At 46.0% G+C, this 22,364-nt stretch overlaps 1 protein-coding gene across 6 annotated transcripts in view; it reads left to right on the plus strand.

The window, feature by feature from the left end:
• Positions 1 to 22,364, plus strand: part of CDC42EP4 (CDC42 effector protein 4) — a 44,983-nt gene that overhangs the window by 15,783 nt on the left and 6,836 nt on the right. Inside the window, exon 1 of one of the 6 annotated variants that reach the window (XM_083598933.1) lies at positions 1,108 to 1,274. The exons of 1 other annotated variant lie outside the window; for it this stretch is intronic. The gene's annotated coding sequence lies outside the window, so the exon portion shown is untranslated. Of the gene's footprint in view, positions 1 to 1,107; positions 1,275 to 6,669; positions 6,694 to 12,983; positions 13,133 to 22,364 lie in introns of those variants that run through there. 4 more of the 6 variants (XM_083598935.1, XM_083598934.1, XM_083598938.1 and 1 more) reach the window with 4 other exon arrangements.

The following is a 22,364-nucleotide window of genomic DNA, read 5'->3' on the forward strand; positions in this document are numbered from 1 at the left end:
TGGATAACATTTCCCATGCTCATTTGTCTATATCTATTTTGCTTATATCTATTTTTGAATTTGATATTTTCCTGGTCTCTTTTAAATTGTTAATTACCTTGGCCCTGATTCATTGAAAGGTGAGATATTTATTGTGAATACATAAAACTTAATAGTTATGAATAAATTCCCATGAGACATCCCAAAGCAATGTATAATTGTAAATTATAATTCTTAAAGGGTAAAAGAAAGAAATGGGCTTTGTCTTAGCCTTCTAATGCAGAATCTTGGATTCTGGTCACATACAGTGGTACCTCGGGTTAAGTACTTAATTCGTTCTGGAGATCTGTTCTTAACCTGAAACTGTTCTTAACCTGAAGCACCACTTTAGCTAATGGGGCTTCCTGCTGCCTCTGTGCCGTCGGAGCACGATTTCTGTTCTCATCCTGAAGCAAAGTTCTTAACCCGAGGTACTATTTCTGGGTTAGCGGAGTCTGTAACCTGAAGCGTATGTAACCCGAGGTACCACTGTACTTCTAGACCTCTTGTTTCATTTTTTAAAAAGCGGCTGGCTAGCTCTTACAGTTAAAAGAGTAGAGTAGGGGGTGGGCAGGCTATAATTACCTGACTGCCAAAAATCGAGAAAGGTAGACTGGAAATCAGTGCTTTGAAACAGCGCACAGATGAGCATCTGCCCTGCCCCCGCCTGATTTCGTTGCTGGCCTTTTTGTTCAGGGACTCCCTATGCCGGGGTTAAAAATAAAGATAATAAGTATGCCTTTCGCTGAGACAATGGCCAGCTAATTCCAACGCCGCCGTGTTTGCAGCGGGCTTCGGGTAACGTGGGCTCGCCTGCTTGACAACACAAATCCCACAAAAGCCTTGAACTTTCAGGAAACCCCATTAGCGAGGTTGAGCGATGTGTCAATCCCTTTCTGGCTCTCCCCCCACCCTTGCCCGGCCTTCCTCCTCCACCTCTACAAGGCACCGGGAAGAGCCGGAGCGAGGCATTCAGATTTTGAATGGAGGAAACCCGGACTAGCCTGATGACGTCGCCTTCGCCTATTGGCCTTTGGGTGGCGCGACGTCACAGACGGGTCGGTGACTTGGACGGCGGGGCGGGGAAGCGGGGAGGAGGGAGGGAGCTTGAGCAGTCTGAAGCCGGAGAGGAACGCGCCGGCGGGGAGCCCTGGGCAGGCGCGGGCATGGGGTGGAAATGCGGGGACGGAGCAACGAAGCAGCTGAGCCGGTAACATATAGCAAGCCCTCCCGTCGAGCCAAGGGGTCCCGAGTAGGTACGGGTGAGAAGGGGCGGGGTGCCTGGCTTGCTGGCCTCGGGGGGGGGACGGGGACGCGCCAAGGGAGGCGCCAGGTGTCCTCCGAGGGTTTGGTGGGTGTGTACGGGAAAGGGACGGCGTGGGGTAAAGGGTGCCCGTCGGAAGAAGGGGAAACCCTGCCTTGCCAGGAGGATCTTTGTCTACTTAACCTTGCTGCCGCTGCTTTCTCAACTTCCCTTTGCAGGGAAATTTTGCGGGAAGGGAGTGCCTTGCCCTTTTCTTCTCGGGAAGAAAGCGCCTCCCTTTCATCTGCCTTTCCCTGGCTAGCTCAGAGATTCTTGTTTGCTTTTGCAACCCCTTTCCGTTGTTGCTTCCTTGCTATTTTCAGGTGACGTTCTGGAGGTTTGTTTTTTTAAAGAAAGGCAATAAAAAAGGTGCGTGTGGAGAATTCTCTGTAAATTAAGAACAAGGGGGTTTCTTATCAAGAGCTCCTCCCTCGGACAAAATCCCCTCGCAGAGCGCAGCGTTGCAGAACTGGACTTTCTAAAATAAGGAGCGGCTTTTTGCAGAACTGCGAATGTTTGTAGGGCTGGGAGGCAACGAGCCGCCGTTGTTTTCTGGGCTAATGCATCTGCAACCCATTGATTGGCCGCCGCCCCCCCTTCCTCCCATCTCTCCCCTTTCCCATCAATGCCTTTTCCCAAGGGAGGAAAAAGGGAGCGAGGGCGGGGAGGGAGAGCATGGGAAAGAATCGACTGGAATCGCTATTTGGTTTTGATCATCCTAGCTGGGCAAAGAGGAGGCTAATTGGGTTGGCATTTGGAGAGTGCGTACACTCGCCGAGGTGATGCAGTTAGCTAGCATCTTGTTTTATTCTTGTCGGAGGGAGGCTTTCCCATTGTCTCGACAAAAAGCGAGCGTGTCTCTTTAAAATTCCGTGAATGAACGCTACGGCTCGGGGATGAGTACTGCAGCTCGGTGTGTGTGTGTTGTGTGTTTGTGCGCAGAGACCAAAGCGCGAGCCAGTGAGAAGGGAGAGTTGCGGGAAGCCGCACACAATCCTGGAGTTTGCTTAGGTATAAACGCGCTTGGAAGGGAGCGAGTAGCAGTTCTGGCAAGTGCTAAATCCTAAAGCAAAGGGGAAGCCCAAACAAACCAGTTCTCCTCTGGCCTCTGCGTGGGAAATTCTTCCCCAAAGGGGTAGTCGACAACTTCTGCTGGCAGGCGCGCTTGCAAGGCTTTGAAGCATTTGTTTTAGCTTGTGCGGATCCAAAGGGAGGGAGGTCACTTCGGAAAGGAGGCGTTTGAAAAGGAGAAGGTAGCCCTGTAGGGTGTCTCTGCTTTTGCAGGAAGGAGGTTTGTGAGTGTGGCTCTGAAATCTTCTGTGCTTTTCTGTCTCCACTGAAGAGAGTCGTGGGTGACTTGGAATATTAGATTTCTGCACCCGCTCAAAAAGTTAAAAGTTCCTTTGATGTATGAAGGCAGTGGCTGTGTATTTATGTACTACCCCCACAAAAAAGCCCACTTTGTAACCAGTCTGTTATCCCAAAGCGACAGCTGCAGAGTATGCTTTCTTGCCTATCGATCATTTCCAGCCTTAGAAGATTCTCTCACCTCCCCTTTTTTGAGGGGGGGTATTCCTTTTCCCTTTTACCATGGGAGGATGATGTGCTCTGCAGTCCCTTGTGACTGTTTCAAGGGTGAGAGAGAGGGTTGCTGCCTCCCACCCAATGGGACTGATTGAAATTCAGCTTCACAAAGAGCTCTGAACTAGAGTTCCAGACAAAGGAAACTGCTAGGGTTACGCTTCTCTTCCCTCTGCTTGCTTGAATTTCATGCTGCCTTGCCAAGTTCTCTATAAGCGGCTCTCTTGTGCCGCTTCTCGTTCCCCTCCTGCAATAGACAAGGATAAACTTGTCCTATTAACTGTAGTTTTAACTTCTTTTTTTTCTGGGCTGATTCCAAGGTGGCCTTCTTCACGCTTACTTGAATAAGCCTGTGTGCCTGACTTGTGAGCCTGAACAGAGATGCTCCTTTCTATGCTTGTGGCAAGATGTTAGCAAATGTTTAGGCCAGCAGTCCCCAGATGTTATGAATTATTTAGCAAACACACATGCATAGCCATCTTTTGTGTGTGCAAGTAGGGAGCAATAAACAATATAAACCTTGGTGATTTCTGTTGGTTGACCTTTTCAGTGACACAGTGATGCCTTAACTCCCTCAAGGTCTCTGTGATTTTGACCTATTTTTTTTGGGGGGGGGAGGTCGGGGTGGCTGTTGAATTCTACAATCCATAGTATACCAGATAATTTAAACTGAGGTTTGGCCCACGATGTTTTGCTGCCTGAGGCAAAGAAGTTTGCCCTCCCCATAAGGTAACTGAACTGAACAGGCAGTTTTGAATTAGCACTGATTTGACAGTTTGGGTGGGACATGCTATGCCATGTAATATTCACAACTCTCCAAGAGAGGGAATGGGGGCTTAGGAGGAATAGCATAGGAGCTGCTATAGCATCTGCTTGAGGCAAGTTGCCTTACTTTTCCTAATGATAAGGCGGTCCCTGCTTAAGTTTCCCAAAGTGATTTTGCTCTGCAACCTGGTTGTAGAAGTGTTTTAAAGTTTCATTGAGTTCAGTGGGAAAGTGTTCGATGAGCATGCCATCTTAGTGATAGCTTTGGCTATGGTTGGAGAGTCTTGAATTCTGCATTCCATCCAGCACTTTAAGGATCAGAAGAAAAGTTAAAGCATCTAGCAAGGCATCAGTTTTTTATATATAAAAAACCATAGTACTGTATAGTTATATCTTACTTGCAATCTAGAACAACCATTTACGTCATAACATTTACTGGGCTAACCCTGGCCTGACCCTCATTCCAGTAGTGGTACAGCTATGTGAAGCAGTTGGGAGTGGACACTTCCAGGATACAGACAGCAGAAGAAATGGGTCCTTCAACTTTGTAATGCATGCTTGTGAAGTCTCTTCTGCCTGGTGGTGTGTGATGCTGGAAAGTGTAAATGGTTGGAGGCAAGTTCCAAGCCTGAAAGAGCATAGCCTCTAGTGTCTAGATGTTAAATAGCAAATGGGCTTGACCTGCTTGTGGCTTGACCTTTCCATTCTTGGTAAGAAGTAGAAACACCTGGTTGACAAGAAGTTTGGAAGTTGGTTAAGAGAATAAATCAATCTTGAGTGCAACACTATGACATAATAGTGCAGAGATCCAGCTAGCCATGGTGTGCGGTGCTCCATAAGAAACCCTGTGATACATACAATACACCCCTTTATTGTAGCCTTGAAATGCCGCTTGCAAAGAGTGTGTAGTAGCTGTTGAGCAGTGCTGTTTGTGAACTTTCTCAGTGGTCCTCTTTGCATAGGTTGCTGAAGAGAGCTGCACAAGCTGGGGTGGAACAGGTGCTGACATCTTTGCTTCCACCTTTCCAAAATGCTTGTGGCCTTATCAGCAATGGGTGTGTTTCCCCTCTCTGTTAAGAAAATAGTAGTGGTTTTGAGCATAACTGCTTCTTAAATTGACCAGAGTCTCAGCTGGACTGCCAATCTGTGTTCTACCGCAGGGGTAGTCAATGTTGGATCCTCCAGATATTGTTGAATTGCAACTCCCATCAGCTCCAGCCAGCATGCTCAGCTCAAGGAGGATGGGAGTTGCGATCCAGAACATCTGGAAGGTTTCATGTTTGCCACCAAATCAACCCAGCTGCAATGTGTGAACGATACAGATATCTGTATGTCTGTTGTGTTAGTGAGTAGTCAACACTGCTGCTACACAGACCATTGTTACAAGTTTGCTCATGGTTGATGTAGACCAGAAATGTGTAGACTTCCTTTGGGATAGCTGAGTAACTGGGAGTCTCATTCTGTCTAGTACAAAGATTTGGATGCTGATAAAACTTAAGTTAGGAATATGGATGGTTTTTGCTTCAGGTCATATGATGCAGCAAGTAGGTTTCTTGAGTATCTCAAATCCATGCTTATGTTAAATACATCTTGCACCACTACTGTGCCACTGTTCAGCAATGGCTTCTCCCCCTTCTTCATCTAATTCCTTATGGAAATGTGTTCACTGCTGTTTGCATACATGCCAGTGGCTGGATCAGGCCAATATAATAACACATCCTGAAATAACTTCATTTGGTTTGGAACCAGAAAACCCCAATCTCTGCCTTCATTGGAAAAAATATCATCAAAAAAATCAAGGAGTAATGATTTGCCTTAATTGGCTGGCTGCATTGTCTGCTGATTGAGCAAGCCATTCTGCAGCTGAGCTGCCTGGAGAGTGATTGACTAATTGTTAGTTGTTGGTCAGTTCTTCAAATCAATGCATGTTTCAAACCCAAAATACCCCATGTGAGTGAACAGTGGCCAGGTTTAATCTCTAGAAGAGGTAGTAAATCCTAGGCTGTACATTGTGACCAGAGTAGAGAGTGTTGCTGCATTGATTTTCCTGCCTGTTCCGACCACAGGTTATTATGCCTTGGGGGGATGGTCACTTAAAATGGTTCCGGCTCTGCTGACACGATTGGGCTTCTGCTGAGCAGTGCATTCTGAGGATCATTGTCTGGTATGCTTGTTCAGAGCCGAAACAGTAATAAACAACGTCCTGAGCTGCTTGCTATCTTAAGCAGATTGCCTGCTATCTACAGGCAGTAGACTGTGGCTTCACCTGGATTTGAGAAGCTTGATTGTAGCTCTCGTGGGCTTAACCAGGTCAGGTGGAGCAAAGCTAGACTGGGGGCAAAAGATGCTTGGATATTTCAGAACAAACAAACACAGATGCCTTTCATAGTTGTATGTGGAGGTTGTTGTAAAATCTGCCATGTGACCAGAGAGTTTGCTAGGATTCATTAACATCTTATAGTAGTGAATTCTAAGGATGCACATTTAATAGTTTCACTGCATTTATTGCAAGAGAGTTACCGTATTTTTTGCTCTATAAGACTCACTTTTCCCCTCCTAAACAGTAAGGGGAAATGTGTGTGCGTCTTATGGAGCGAAAGCAGGCTGCGCAGCTATCCCAGAAGCCAGAACAGCAAGAGGGATTGCTGCTTTCACTGTGCAGTGATCCCCCTTGCTGTTCTGGCTTCTGAGATTCAGAATATTTTTTTTCTTGTTTTCCTCCTCCAAAAACTAGGTGCGTCTTGTGGTCTGGTGCGTCTTATAAAGCGAAAAAAACGGTAATTAAAAATTGCTCCCTGATTATTTGGCGAGGTTAACAAGATTTAGTGACTATGGACTCGACCACCTTTGTGCTGAAAGAATAATTCATTTCTGTGTTAGATTGTTTTTATAAAGTCAGTGCAACTTGCCTCTCTTTCCTTTGTCTAGTTTTTAATTGACAAATTAATTGTTTTGATCTAATCAGTGTGTGGCTTTGACCTTCAGAGCCTTGGTCTTGCAACAAGTGCCTCGCAGGCAGACTTCAGGTGAGCTACAATAGCAGTCCTGCCACCTTACAAATAAACAAGTAAATAAATTGGTCCCCAAATGAATGTAGTGCTAAAGGCAGGTTCTAAGGTCTGAAAAGGTGTAAACTCCTGGGTAGCTTGGCTCCCAGTTATTTGAAGAGAAGAAAGAAAGAAAAACAATTTGGAGAGCATCTAAGTGCAATACTTCATGGCAGTGCAGAGACCCATTTGCTCAGTATAGGGTTTCATGCTTCAGCAGTAGTGATCCTATATGAAGTATAATATAAAGTCTCCCTAATGTAAGATCGATAAGCTTTTTCCTTGTGTTTGTGTTGTGGCAGCATTTTAACAAGAACCTGCAGGCCACTGAAATGGACAGTTTGTGTTTTGAAATTGATGTTGGTACACCTTTTAAACCTGCATCTCTAGCAAAACTAGTGGGTCTTGGTTTTCGTTTTTTTAAAAAAATGCTTTGGATCTGCTATATTTTAACTGGCATATTTAAAAACTGGACAAGAGAGCAAATGAAGAACTACCTTCTTTCTTTTTTAGGAAAAGTGCAAGGTTTTCTCGTATGCCAACACATTTACTCGAAGGTGTGGTGGTTTTTTAAATAAAAAAACCAAAAACCTGGGAGTTGTAATTAAGCCTTCTGTAATCAATTCGTTAGGTTCTAGTTCATTTTAGGATCACCAGTCATTCTTTTTCTTACTGCGTGGGAAAACCTTCTGGAAAGGGCCGGTTTACTTTCACTGCTGGTCAGTTGATTCACCTCCTCTGCAGAGTGGCAGTTTCTTCTGATCAATAATCTGAAGTGTTTGTTTGCATAGCTTTTGTCTGTTTGAAATGGAAACCTCCAATGCCTCTCTCTGTAGCAATCGTTGCCCAACCCACAACAGCCTGCCAGGGCAACTTTTTTCACACCCATTCTGCCCTTTGGTCTCTTTTGCCATATGTGGATCCCTGTCTGCAGGTCAGAATTGAGGTCAGGCCGGTTAAAATCCCAGTGCAGGATTGGAAACTCAAGGTAATTGTTTCACTCTTTTTGCTAGCAAAAGGCCTTGATAAAAAGGCATTGATAATGCAGTTTAAATTTGGTGGGGTGGCAGCAGCTGGGATTATGAGTGTAGCAGAACCAGCCCCCAACCCCAAACCAAATCTTTCAAGGAGCCATTAAAACAGAACCAGTCTTCAAAAGCTGGATAGTGTTGTTATGAGTGCTGTGACTTACCTAAAAGGTAGCCTGTACCTGACTTTCCTGGTTGTAGGCATTTGTGGGAGGAGGGAGGTCTCCTGCGCTGCCAGCAAAGGTTATTTTAAAGACAACAATATAAAACCAAGTAAATAAAGAGGACTTTGTTTGCTTACCCTGCCCCCCTCCCTTCTCTCGTGTTAGATGAAACTCTTAATCTATCTGAAGGGTTGTGGGCAGTAGTGAAGGTTCTGTCTTTTGCTCTGGTGACTCTGATCAAAGCTCAGCTCCTGTGACCTTTTCCTCCCACAAAGTGCTGCCTTGTGAACCAAAATGTACTGTAGGGCCTTAATTCCAGGCCTAGCCAGGCGTTCAGTTGCTGACGAGGGAAAGTTCAGGATGTTGTTCTGAGGCAAGTGCAGAACGGGGCCTGTTTTTGACTGGGAAAGTCTGGCGTGAAAGAGAGGTAGACCCTTTCTGGGATTATGTACCTGAGCACAGTGGAACAGATGTGTGTCCTTACTTGCGACCAGGAGGGGGCAAGTACCGTATTTTTCCGTGTATAAGATGTCCCCATGTATGATGACCCCTGTTTTTTTGAACCTCAAATTAAGAAGTCAGTACAGTGGTACCTCAGGTTACATACACTTCAGGTTACAGACTCCGCTAACCCAGAAATATTACCTCGGGTTAAGAACTTTGCTTCAGGATGAGAACAGAAATCGTGCTCCGGCGGCGCAGTGGCAGCAGGAGGCCCCATTAGCTAAAGTGGTGCTTCAGGTTAAGAACAGACCTCCAGAATGAATTAAGTTCTTAACCCGAGGTACCACTGTATTTTAAAATAGTTAGGGTTGCCATATTTCAAGAGCCTGAGCCCAAACCCGACCTTGGCCGTCCTCGCCGGAGCTGTTGCTACGAACCACTTACCTTTCTTGTTGGGCCTACTCTGTATCTCCTCCCAGAAAGGTAGGAGAAGAGGTATGTTTATATATTATATGTATATATACCTTTCCTCTCACCAGCTCAAGGTAATGTGCAATGTTCCCTCTCCACCTGTTCATTTTATCATCACATTATGAGGCTGAGAGTTGGGTCACCCAGTGCGGATTTGAACCTGGACCTCCTTGGTTCTCGTCCATCCCTCTGACCACTACACTACACTGTCTCATTACAGTTGCTGCTCTTACTGCTCACTAGACAAGGGCAGGTGAACAAGCAGCACCAGTCAGGAGGATTCAGGGATTGGCAGTTGGCCCCTCGTGGGGCATGGTCCTCAGCGGATACCTGGCAGTGCCAACCCCCTGGGTGCTTGTCCTAGTGCAAGTACATTTTGTGTTTCGCTTCTAAGTAGGCCTCTCTGTAGCAAGAACAAACACAGGGCATGTTAATACAAATGGTTTAGTCTGTTGAACAAACTTTGCTCTGACGGAGGAGTTTAAAGTGAGGAAAGAATAAGCATATGGCCTTCTCATTAAAGAAGAGTTTGTGTACCCTTAACTTTGCAAATTATGTAATGGGGCCCACTTTTCCCTTTGCAGCGGATGCCTTTGTCACCCGCAGTTTGTGATTGTCACTTGTCTTCCAGAATTCTAGAACATTGTCATATGATTTTACTGAGTCTGATGGAGATTTAAATGTGTGTGTAACCAGAGCACAATGCAAGATACACCCTCCTGAATATGAAAACCACAAATGCAATACAAATATAGGAGGCAGTTTTCTGTTGAATCAGACAAGTCCATCTCACCATATTTACTTGCACTGGCAGTGTAAATCCTAGACTTGGGGAAAGACCTCTGCTTAGCTCCTGAGGTGCCTTAACCGGAGATGCATTCAAGACTGGTGCTCTGCCCTTGAGCTTCAGGTTCTTCAGGTGGGATTCACCTGTGTGCATGTAATACAGGAATGCTGGCCTTCTGGGTGTTGCCAGGCATTCCTTGGGTTAAGAGGCACCCCTGAATTCAGGGATAATAACCAGTGTGCTGCCCTTGAAGATGCTGTGGGACTAAAACCCTCATCAGCCCCATCCAGCATTGTCAATGATTAGGGTTGTTGGGAGTTGTGATCTAACAGCATGTGATAGGCACCACATTGGCTACCTCCGATTCATCTCCATGGAGCGGGCAAGTAGCTTTGGCTATAAATGGCTATAAATTTGTGGCCATCTAGACTATTAGATCTCAGAATACAGAAAAGTGCAATGTCTTCCCGAACTCCTGATTCCTTGGGATATCCCTTTTGCCTGCAGGCTCCTGCTCTTCCTTTTTTGTTGCACCTGGCTCAACATATCTGATCCTTGCAAGGAAAACACTGGGGCAGCAGCAAGCTAGCACAGGTAATCCACACAGTGGCAAGCCAGCAAGATTGGGAGTGTATGCTGTATAAACCCCCATGCAAATTGGTACCTATTTTCAGGTGCCACTTTTCAGCTCTGAAGTGCTGTTCTGGCAGCATGGGAAGATGCTTTTGTGCATCTCTTAATTGCCCCAGGGAAATCTCCCCATTAAGAACTACATTATCGTCATGAAACCCTTTCAAAAGCAATTGGTAGAGAGCAGATCTTGGGTGCAGTCCTGCTTTTGACAAGGGACATAGCAGGCCAAATGGTTCCAACCCTCTCTTTCACACACCTTTTATGATATTTGCCTTGTGTTCCTTCTGTTGATAGCACTGCTACAAATCACTCTCCCCATGGTAAACTATCTCTATCCTGCCAGTTGCATTTGCAAGTCCTAGCCATGTGGCTCTCTCTCATTCACATCTAGTTTTCCCTGTCCAGGTCCTTAGAAACTACTGTGGGGAGCATGGAGAATGGCTGTATACCGTATTGGTCCAAATATAAGCCACACCCACAAATAAGCCACACCCTAAAAATTGAGGGGGGGGGGAGAAAAAATACCAGGCCTGCTTCCAGAGGGAGCCACACCACTTTGCCAGTGGCACTGTTGCCTCACGCTTCCGGCTGCTCTCTGGGGGCCGTCCAAACAAGGGGGGGGAGCCACTAGCAAAGCGGTATGACTCCCCCCTCCCCTTTGTTCTGATGGCTCAAGGGAGGATTTGGAGCGGCGGGTGGCCACACTCCTGAGTTGCTTGGGGGGGGGGAGCCGCCCCGCTTTGCCAGCGGCGTAAGGTCCCAGATATAAGCCGCGCTTTAACTTTTCACGATCGGAATTGGGGCGGGGGGGGAGTGTGGCTTATATTTGGGCCAATGCAGTAATCGGGAGCAAACTGCACGGAGAGTCCTTGCAAATTCAGGATGGGAATCACTGGATATGGAGAGTCCATTTTCAGAGACCTCCCACATGGTGACATGCTCAGTCCTCTGACTCTAAAGCAGGTCTGCACAGTCCATCACCTGTGGCATGTGGCTTGCTTGAAAACCCTCCTCTTTCTGTTTTTGCAGTCCCAGGTAGGCACAGCAACAGCAAATACTTGATATTTACTGAATCCTCGAGAGCTTCTGTACATGGTTGGCAGGTTGCATTCAGCTTGGTACATCACAAGTTATATGTGTGCCTGCTCTAAGAGTCAGCTGAGCTGCTACACTTGCCATGGGGGCCAACATCCTTGTAGGCATGTAGCTATTTCATGTAGTGGAACACGTCATGTGACTCAAGCCATTGTCATGGATGTACGGGGGAAACCTGTACATGTAGGATGTCATGTGCAACATTCATGTGTTCAGTTCCACTAAATTCACCCTGGGAATTGGTAGTGGGGCTGTCTAGATGGGCCCAATACCAAGAATAGTAGAGCATTCCCCTAATGCCAGGCTTAAAGTATTAGTACAGTATTGCGATCTGTCATATCTTCTTAGGACAACTGAACTGCCATCTTGTGTAGAATAACTAAGATTGTTCCTTTTAGTCAATTTAACCAATTCAACTTTTTTAAAATTTTATTTATTTATTTATGTTGCACTACATATATGAAATATTTACATAGTGTTATATATACATTATATTTGTAAATTCACATTTTCACATTTCATTATGTACCAACATTTAGTAATTTCTTATTTGCTTCTTATTTCTTGCCTTATGTTTTCCTTCCACCCGTGCGCGACTTCCTTGCTTTTATTTTATAACTTTTATTGTGATTGTATTTTTGTATCTTACATACATTCTTGTATATCTGTTTCACTTAACTTTGTCACCAATCACCAATTCAGCTTTTTTTTACACCAACAAATGTTGTGTTCTGAGAGCAGTGTCCCCATGCTATCCTTTTTAAATTCAAAGCATAATCTGGTGCTTCTCCCCTCCTCTCCCTCTTTTCCTGTATCTGAGCCATGTTTGTGGCTTTCTAATGGCTGGTCCAGCCAGAAGAACGCAATGCCTGACTGGATATAGTGAAGTGCTGCTTATATGAGATGTGTTCCTAGAAAGAAAGGGAAGCAGCTGAGTTGTGAAATGATGTCTGTAGGATTCCCAGATCCTACTTCCCCTAACTCTTCAGTCAGCTCCTCTAACCTTCAGTGGACTTTGGGAGCAAAGTTTGCTCTACATACATTACACGAGCAGGTCCAGGAGTCCATTGTTAATATCTTGAGTGGGGTGGGGGCGAGCAGGCTGCTGCTCTAGTAGGGTGAAGAGACACTGAGATGGTGAAAAGGGGAAAGAGTTGTCCTGGCTCTGTGATGACTGCCTGACTACTCTTGAAGGGTCTTCAGTGAAGAAGATCCAAAACACCACGAGGAGACTTGAGGGGGGAGCAGACAGACTTAATGACAGTGCTGATAATAAGGGATGCCTCTTGCATTCTATGGGATGCTTATATTCTGCTTTAAGCAAATTTTGTCAGTCCTTTGGGGGCCACATACTTACAGTGTCTTTACTGGCCAATGTGGCTTCCATGTGTCTCCCTCCCTCCCACTGACTAGATCAAGCTTTCCAAACACAATACATTGGGTTAACACAATATTATAGACTGTCTGACCTCGAAACTGGCCACCAGCCGGGCTGCCTATTTAAATTTTTTCATAATGTCTTGGCGTTCAATGGAGCTTTTCTTGGCAGATTCTAATATTAGTGGATGGTTTGTTAAGCTTCACTTACCCTCTAGCTTTCTCCAAGTAACAGCGTGATTGTCACAGGATCCTGTCTCAGTTGTTGCTCAACTGCAGATGGAGACAAGAGGCTCCATTCTTTTCTCCGTCACCCGCCCCAAATAAAGAGGTAGAAGAGGGGAGTTGCCCTTCTCTTGCTTTACTTCTAGATCATGAGACTGGGCGGTAAAGGAAGTGTGCAACACAACAACCTCCAGGTATGTCTCGTTCTTTGGATCATTGTGGAACGTTAAACTCCAGCTAAGGAGAATAACATCTTTCACAGTTGAATTTTCTGCGAGAGAGAGGTCTCATACAAAAGGCAAAGGCTGCTGTGGTTGAGTAGGAAACTTCTTCATCCATCAGGGGAAGGAGGCTTTGGTGCAAGACTGTTGAGCTGTCCCCTAGCCATAAGTGCACAGGGCAATGAGTCCAGAATGCTTTCACATTATCCCTAATGGTATTACAGTATAATACTCTCTTAGAATAAAGTCTTTATTAGATGGCTCTGGAACGTGAGATCTGTGGTTTCATTATGGATGATTCGACTTTCCTCTTCAGATAAGTGTGAGCATATATGTTAGAATTGGACTAAATGTGGCTAGAAATGCCCACACTTCATTAGATTTATTACCTGCCCATCGCCACAAGTTTCCAGAGTTGGGCTTGCAGCAGTGCCAAAGGTTTGATTATTGTATTCATTTAAAATGATAGCTTCAAACAGCTTTGCAAACATTGTGTCTTGCAGGCTCTCGGTGCTATAAGCAAGGTAAATGTTGAAGAACCGGTGTTGAGACCTAGAACTCAAAAGAAAGTCATGATCTGCATTGTTCTGTAACCTTGCACTGTGTGTACCAGTCTTGTTGAGAAGTGCTGTGATGCATCAGAACCCTTTCGCTTTCTCTTTCCACTTTCTGCCCTTCCCTAGCACAAACAATGAGTGATAGGTGAGCAGGGAGACCCCTGGGGGAAAGAGGAGAAGGCAATGGGATGCAGCTCCGCAAAACAGGCTGAGCATAGAGGGGGAGGAACAATCAGGCAGCTGGAAGAAGACTATGGGAGAAATCCCTGTGGCTCTGCTACTGTAGAGTGGAGAATGTCAGTTCTCATTTGCCCACATCTGAAATCCTCCCCTGTCTTGATGGCAGATGAAAGGGTATGAGAGTGGACCATTACAGACAAGTAACTCTTTCTGCTTCATGGAGTTGAGCACTAATTTGATTCACTTGCTGTAACTCAGATTGCCATAAAGGTGACAGATTTGCATGGCATGCAGACCTGAGTTCAAATCCTATAGCCTTGCCTTGTGCCATTTTTCTGTGAAATGGGGCCACTAAGGCCTAGCTCAGTAGCTTTTTAAGATAAATGTAGGCAACAATTGTTAAAGTAAAAATGTATGCAAATAATAAATTTTTGCTTCTTCTACTAGACAGGTTTTTCTTGAGATATATATATAGCCAAAAAACAAATACAGAATTGTAAACAAACATGACATGCAGTGTATCCCACTCCCCATCCCTCTTATAACATATCAGTTGTTGTTGTTTAGTCGTTTAGTCATGTCCAACTCTTTGTGACCCCATGGACCAGAGCACGCCAGGCACTCCTGTCTTCCACTGTCTCCCGCAGTTTGGTCAAACTAATGTTGGTAGCTTCGAGAACACTGTCCAACCATCTCGTCCTCTGTCGTCCCCTTCTCTTTGTGCCCTCAATCTTTCCCAACATCAGGGTCTTTTCCGGGGAGTCTTCTCTTCTCATGCGGTGGCCAAAGTACTGGAGCCTCAGCTTCAGGATCTGTCCTTCCAGTGGTGCAGGTTATTAATATGTTTCTACTTCCCCTTACAATATTCCTCAAGACTTAATTTGATCTAGTCCATTTCTGCTTTTGAAGAAGGCAAAACTGTTTGGTCTCTTCATTGGAAGCTTCTGTGAAATCAACCAACTTGCTTCATATGATCTGCTGGGCAATGACTGCATTGTAGATGCATTATATTGAAAAGGAGCCTTGAAGCAAATGTCTGGCTCCAAATCCCTCTCAATGTTGACTCTTCATACTTAACCATAAACACTGACACCCCCTGAGTCACAATGCTTGCAGGGCCATTTCTAAGGTTATCACTGGGCCAGATTTTTTCTGTTTACCTAGCCTAACTGGTTCTTCCCCTCCACCTGGTAACCCATTATGTATCTGGCGATGGGTGTTCTGTTTTGTTTCTGTAGTTCTGCAGTAGACAGATGGAGTTGTGACTCTTTCCTGTTTGGGAGAGACTGCAATGCTAGACTCCCTAGTTTTCATAATTTTTTGCTCTGAGTAACTAATTATTTTGTCCGTACTTGCTTATAATGGGTTATGTCACTAGGAGAGGCTCCCCTTGAGGAGTTTTTTTCAAGGAAGTTGCATGCACTTGTTGAAACTCTAGGGGGGGATATTTAATAGTAAGTATAGGAGGTGTCTTTGAAAAGATGGGGGTTCCTTTCCCACCTGATGAACACTCCAATGGTTACAATACAAAAATAGATGTGTAGCCTACGTGGATTGCTGTGGTTATGCACTCTTTCTCCTGTTAGCTGGCTGGACTGCAAAGGAGCTGGCCTTTGCTGACGCCTCCTATGTGTGTCACCTGCAAGAGCTGAGTGTGCGCTATTGAGTGCATGGACTCCTTGAAACAGCCTAAGTCCAGGCATGCCATTGCACCAAGAGTTATTCGAACTTTCTGGCCCATGAGCACAAGCAGGATTTTGAGAGTGTTGTGGGAGCCATCGCAAAATAGCTGGGATGGGGGAGGCGTGCCCATTTATAAAATGGTGACTGCGGTGTGCATGGCCAGCCACACAATGCTTGTTTCAGGGAAAGCACATTGGCAAGGCAAAATACAGTGGTGCCTCAGGTTACATATGCTTCAGGTTACAGACGCTTCAGGTTACAGACTCCACTAACCCAGAAATAGTACCTCGGGTTAAGAACTTTGCTTCAGGATGAGAACAGAAATCATGCTTTGGCGGTGCAGTGGCAGCAGGAGGCCCCATTAGCTAAAGTGGTGCTTCAGGTTAAGAACAGACCTCCGGAACGAATTAAGTACTTAACCTGAGGTACCACTGTACAAGGAACTGAGCACAAGGTGGGGGTGTGCGGTCTTGAGCCTCAAAATGCAAAACCACTCCAGTGCTCATTTTATAAAACACTTTAAAAAAAAAAGGTCTGTCAGGCAAACCACACATTCCACAGAATGCAAACTTACTTCCTTTCTTACACACACACACACACACACACACACACAATCTGTTTTTCTCCTCTCTCTCTCTCTCTCTCTCTCACACACACACACACACACACACACACACACACCGGGACACCTTTTCTCCTAAACACCCATGGCCTACTCCATTTTTCTTCCTTCATCCATTAACACTGTGAGGGTTTGGGGAAGGGGGGCAGGGCTTGCAGTCAGGCATAGATGCTCACTTGAAATCTCAGACTGGACATGCCTCTTGGCAGCATCCCATTATAACTGTTCCCTCTGCCGGCGGTGTCCAATTAGAAATGTTCTTCTGCTGGCAGCTGGGTGACGAGAACACGGCTCTAATTGGACACCATCAACAGAGAGAACCGATGGTTCTCTACCCCCTCATTTCCATGCCTGCTGGCCAATCGAAATGGAAGGAGTATCGTAAGCAGCCGACACTGGGATGAGTGAAAAGAAACTCAGGGTTGTTGACCATTGTAGCTCATGATAGAGGAGGTTCAAGAGCCTGGTAGGTCTCTGTGGGTACCCATGGGCACCATGTTGCTGTCCAGGATAATAATAATAAGAAGAAGAAGAATAGTCACCTGCCATTCACCAGCAGATCTCTGCCAGGTTAAAATTAAAAACAGTTAAAACAAGCAGAGCAATAGGATGGGTCCTGGAAACAAACATCTTGGTAAAGAGGTTTGTGTTCAGCATTCACTGAAATGCAGGTTGTCCCTGGCTTGTGTATTAAATAGGTAATTCATTCATTAACAAATCTTTATACAGAGCCCAGATTATGCTGAACTGCCACCTTAAGGGTTAAGGTAGAGGGACCCCTGACCATTAGGTCCAGTCATGGCTGACACTGGGGTTGCAGCGCTCATCTCACTTTATTGACCGAGGGAGCTTCCGGGTACAGCTTCCGGGTCATGTGGCCAGCATGACTAAGCCGCTTCTGGCAAACCAGAGCAGCGCACAGGAACGCCATTTACCTTCCTGCCGGAGTGGTACCTATTTATCTACTTGCACTTTGATGTGCTTCCGAACTGCTAGGTTGGCAGGAGCAGGGACCGAACAACGGGAGCTCACCCCGTTGCAGGGATTCGAACCACTGACCTTCTGTTCGGCAAGTCCTGGGCTGTGTGCACCACCCATGTCCCTTGACCTTAAGCGTAGAGGATTGGAATTAGCTAGTCGCAATTGTCTGTATTTTTATTGTCTTTAAGGCGATTATTTGGGGTTTAATTCCTAGCAGAGATGTGTAGAAAGCGGAGGGGTGGGGGAGCTATGCCCCTACAGTGGTAGCCTGGGTGCCACCACCTGCACCTGCGCGGACGCATGAGGTGGCTGCTGATTAGAGAGCAGCTGCCTGTTTCAGATCTCATGCCACCCTGTTTGGAACCCTGTGCATATAACCTGGGGCTGTGGAACACAGAATTAGGCTACTATTCAGATTAAGCTACAAGGAGAACTCTGTGTGCCTTGAAGCACTTCTTGGAATCATCAGAAGCCTCTGCTATTCATTGGTAATCAAGATTATCACGGAAGGAGAAGCCTGCGTATTCTGTGATGTGGGTCTTCCAAAGCCCACTGTAGTCTCTTGAGGACAGAGTTTTCCAAATTGTGTTGCACAAATGCTCCCCGCACTCCTTCTGGGGCTGGTAAGGGGTTAGTTTAACCTCCAGTTTGCTACGAAACTGAATTACTGTGCTGCGAAACGATGCGTGTCTAAACGGTTCGCCCGCTGCCTCCCCCCCCCCCAGCTTAGGGTGGCTGAGTGGGAGGAGGCAGGTAGACTCCAGGGGCCCCGTGGTGTGCCCCTGGGTGCACTGCCCCAGGCGCCCGAGGGGCTTCCTTCACCGCTGAGCTCAGTTGGTTAGTGTGTGGTGCTGATAACATCAAGGTTGCAGGTTCTATCCCCATATGGGGCAGCTCCCTATTCCTGCATTGCTGGGGGTTGAACTACACAGGATCCTCTGCGTCCCTTCCAACTCTACAATTCTATGATTCTATGAATCATTTCCCCTGCTTTACTCTCCCCACCTCTGATCAGTGTGGTGTAGTGGTTAAGAGCTGTGGACTCGTAATCTGGGGAACCGGGTTCGCGTCTCCGCTCCTCCACCTGCAGCTGCAGGGTGACCTTGGGCTAGTCACACTTCTCTGTAGTCTCTCAGCCCCACTCACCTCACAGAGTGTTTGTTGTGGGGGAGGAAGGGAAAGGAGAATGTTAGCCGCTTTGAGACTCCTTAGGGTAGTGATAAAGCGGGATATCAAATCCAAATTCCTCCACCCAACCACTATATAATGTCCCTAGTGAACCAGCTCTTAGTGAAAAATGCATCTAGGGGAAGCATAAGCTGGTTTGTTACGCTGCTCTTTTTCTAGAGTTTTGCCCAGGGGCAACTTTGTTCCTGGAGATCACATCAGTTCAAATAGGAAAAAGGTGTTGCGTCAGCAAAAAGCCCAGTTCAGCCATGATTTTTGTTTAATTTTGCCCCTGCTGCCAGCAGTCAGCTATTTAGTCCTCTCTCGGTCTCTCGCTATAACAATATAAAAATACAAGATTAAAAATCATTGGTGACATCATATATGCCTTTTAAATCTGACACAAAAGGCACCCAAGGACCCCCCCCCCACTGCTTTAAGAGGCTTTATTTTAAAAGAAGCTTCAAGCGGGCAAGGCAGGAAGAGAATGATGCATGGAAGAAAACACAACCATTCCAGTTGATCCAGGTAGGTTGCTGACCTGCCCATGTGTAGCATAGCAGCGCTGTAGGTCAGCTGGCTCAGGTGCATAGCTGTCAACTTTTCCCTTTTTTTAAGGGAGAATCCTATTCGGAATAATGGAATTTCCCTTAAAAAAAGGGAAATGTTGACAGCTATGCTCAGGTGGTCTCTGATTGACAGAAGGGCACTTGCCACATTGGGGACATGAACCATCGCAGTGCTATTAACAAAAATATCCCACCCTCTTTTCTGCTAGACGGAAATATTTTCTTGTGTACCGATGGGAAGACATTACCTCTCTGCTTTGATGTTATGGCGGGCAGGCTGGCTGGTGTAGGACACGACTTTGTGGTACCCAAATCCTTCAAAAACAGGAGCTTAGTGGGGACATCTGCTAGGAAGAAAGCAGGGCCTCTTCGTTCTCCGGCCCTCTGGCCAGCTACTCCAATACGGTACGCAGGTTGAGTGGCAGAGTTTGAGCTGTGTTCTCAAAAGCCTGTGTTAAAAGTCTCTATTAAAAATAGATTTATTTATTTTTATTTGTAACCATAGGTAAAGGAAAAGGGACCCCTGACCATTAGGTGCAGTCATGACCGACTCTGGGGTTGCGGCGCTCATCTCGCTTTACTGGCCGAGGGAGGGTACAGCTTCCGGGTCTTGTGGCCAGCGTGACTAAGCTGCTTCTGGCGAACCAGAGCAGCGCACGGAAACGCCGTTTACCTTCCCACCAGAGCGGCACCTGTTTATCTACTTGCACTTTGACGTGCTTTCGAACTGCTAGGTTGGCAAGAGCAGGGACCAAGCAACGGGAGCTCACCCCATCGTGGGGATTCGAACCGCCAACCTTCTGTTTGGCAAGTCCTAGACTCTGTGGTTTAACCCACAACGCCACCCGCTGTAACCATAGGAAACCATGAAATGTTTGCCAAGATACCATAAGCAGAAAATTCAGTACCTCTATCCTAGTTAATCTGCAGGAAATTTTCATAAGTTTCAGGTAGGACCTGTGCCTAGCTTTCTAATCAGGCTCAGTGTAGTTCTACCCTGATTATAATACATAAGCCTCATGAAAATGATTAAGGCTGCCATCAACATTGTTTTAAACTACAGTGGTACCTTGGGTTAAGAACTTAATTTGTTCTGGAGGTCCGTTCTTAACCTGAAACTGTTCTTAACCTGAGGTACCACTTTAGCTAATGGGGCCTGCTGCTCCGCCACCGCGTGATTTCTGTTCTCATCCTGAAGCAAAGTTCTTAACCCGAGGTACTATTTCTGCGTTAGAGGAGTCTGTAACCTGAAGCGTATGTAACCCGAGGTACCACTGTATAGTGGTAAAACTAACTTTGTATATACTCTCAAGGGATTTTTGTGGGTAGGGGGCATGTAATGAGAGCTGAGATCCTCAAAAAGCTCAACTGCCAGTATCCATTTTGTATTTTTGTGTCTACTTGCACAGAATAACCCTCCCAGCCCCCCAAAAAGCTTTGCCAGTTGCCTACATGTAGCTCATGCTGCAGAGGTTTTGCAGCCTGATCTAGATTGTTGCAGTGGGACTTCTTGGCTTTCTCAGCTGGGAATGGGAGCTACAGCTGAAGCGAGCCCTTTTGAGGCTGGCAGAGTCAGCCTCCCGTATTTGTTTTCATGCATCCTCTGATCTGAACTTCTCTTCCGCCTCCTGAAAGCGTCGGTTTCAGCTGGCTTTTGTAACTTCAGTTGAAATGAAAGTGTGCTTTGATTTGCACCTACCCACTGCTGGAGTTTGCAGACCACAAATTGCTTACCCCCCGAATTGTAAAATGCAGAACTTGCGGGTTTTGAAATTGGCACATTTCACACGGGGGCTTGACAGCGTGGTTGAATGGAGAGTGGTGATCCTCAGCCACATTCTTTCCTATAAGCAGACTCTTTTACTCTCAACCATTGCCAGCATCATTGCTTTTCTGTGAGAATTTGGCAAAACTACAGCTGCATCAAATCTTCTCTCTCTCTCAGGCTTTCTTCTCCCCCGATGACATCACAAAGGACAAATTAAGCCAATAGTAATACAGTGGTACCTCGGGTTAAGTACTTAATTCGTTCCAGAGGTCCGTTCTTAACCTGAAACTGTTCTTAACCTGAAGCACCACTTTAGCTAATGGGGCCTCCCCCTGCTGCCGGAGCACGATTTCTGTTCTCATCCTGAAGCAAAGTTCTTAACCCGAGGTACTATTTCTGGGTTAGTGGAGTCTGTAACTTGAAGCGTCTGTAACCTGAAGCATCTGTAACCCGAGGTACCACTGTATGTTAAATAGTATATGAGGCAGAATTGAATCTACTGCTATCTCACAACACATCTGTCACGAGACCTAAAAGTGTCTCCTGGTGCTACTTTCTGGACTGACCCTGCAGGTAGGAGCAGAACCACTACAATACTGTACCTCCAAATCCTATCCTGCTGAACTAGTCTGTAACCTGAAGCGTATGTAACTCGAGGTACCACTGTAATAATTAATTTTATTTAAACCCTGCCTATCCGGCTGGGTTTACCCCAGCCGATGGTTTGCCCTCTGTTTAAATGGAGGGGGGAGTGAGTACTCCCACTGCTGATGTTGTGTGCTTGCTTTGACCATGAAGATGCACAGAACCACAGCTGCAAGCTCAGGGGTACAGCATTTGCCTTGGATGCAGGAGGTCTCAAGTCCCTGTCTCCTCAGCATCTCCAGGGTAGGCCCACCTGGGAAAGAAACCAGGAGAGCTGCTTTGCTGGTCCATGTAAACGAGACTGAGCAAGATAAAGGGAAGTTCTGACTCAATATAAAGCAGCTTCCCTACGCTGCTTTGGTTTCAGTGGAGTTGGCAAAACGACGATAAGTGGAGAAAGTCTGAGCGTACTCCCCCATTTTGTGAGTGGCAAGCTCTTTGTCCTCCGGTATCAACGATGCAAGCATGTGTTCTTTTAAAAGTTTGTGTGTCCGCTGTTGGCTTGTTCCGGATCTGGCTGGCTTCGCTCTCTCTCTTTTGTAGTCCCCTTTCATAGCCTGCTCTGATGTCTGTTTTCAATTCCTTCAGCATCTGTGTGTCTGCTTTCTATTCTCTTCAAAATCCCAAGAGTCTTCACTCCCCTTCCCCCATGTAGCTTAAAAAAAACCACAGACACACAAACTTGAGGATGCCTTAGCCAGCCTTGTGAACTGCGCTTTTAAAAAAAGAAAATGCAGAAATATGTGAGTCACAGCTTAAAATCTTATACCTTTTTTGGCAGTACTCTTGTGTTCTTTTTGGATGTCTCCCCCCCTTAACTTTAGTCTTCTTCAAAGCCTCTGGTGAACTGTTAGTTCAAAATGACAAGAGTATTTCTTTGTTCTGGTATTCTGGAATATGTTATAGTTCTCCTGTGCACTGTCAAACTATTCAGCTCATGGTAGGGCAGCTGTTTGTAGCGGAATGAGACTTGCTACACCACCTTTTCCCCCCCTTTTTCTTTTTTTGTTCCAGGTTGGGTACACTCACTGCA

This window comes from Podarcis filfolensis, assembly GCF_964270895.1.
Source record: "Podarcis filfolensis genome assembly, chromosome: 2".
Classification (NCBI taxonomy): Eukaryota; Metazoa; Chordata; class Lepidosauria; order Squamata; family Lacertidae; genus Podarcis; species Podarcis filfolensis.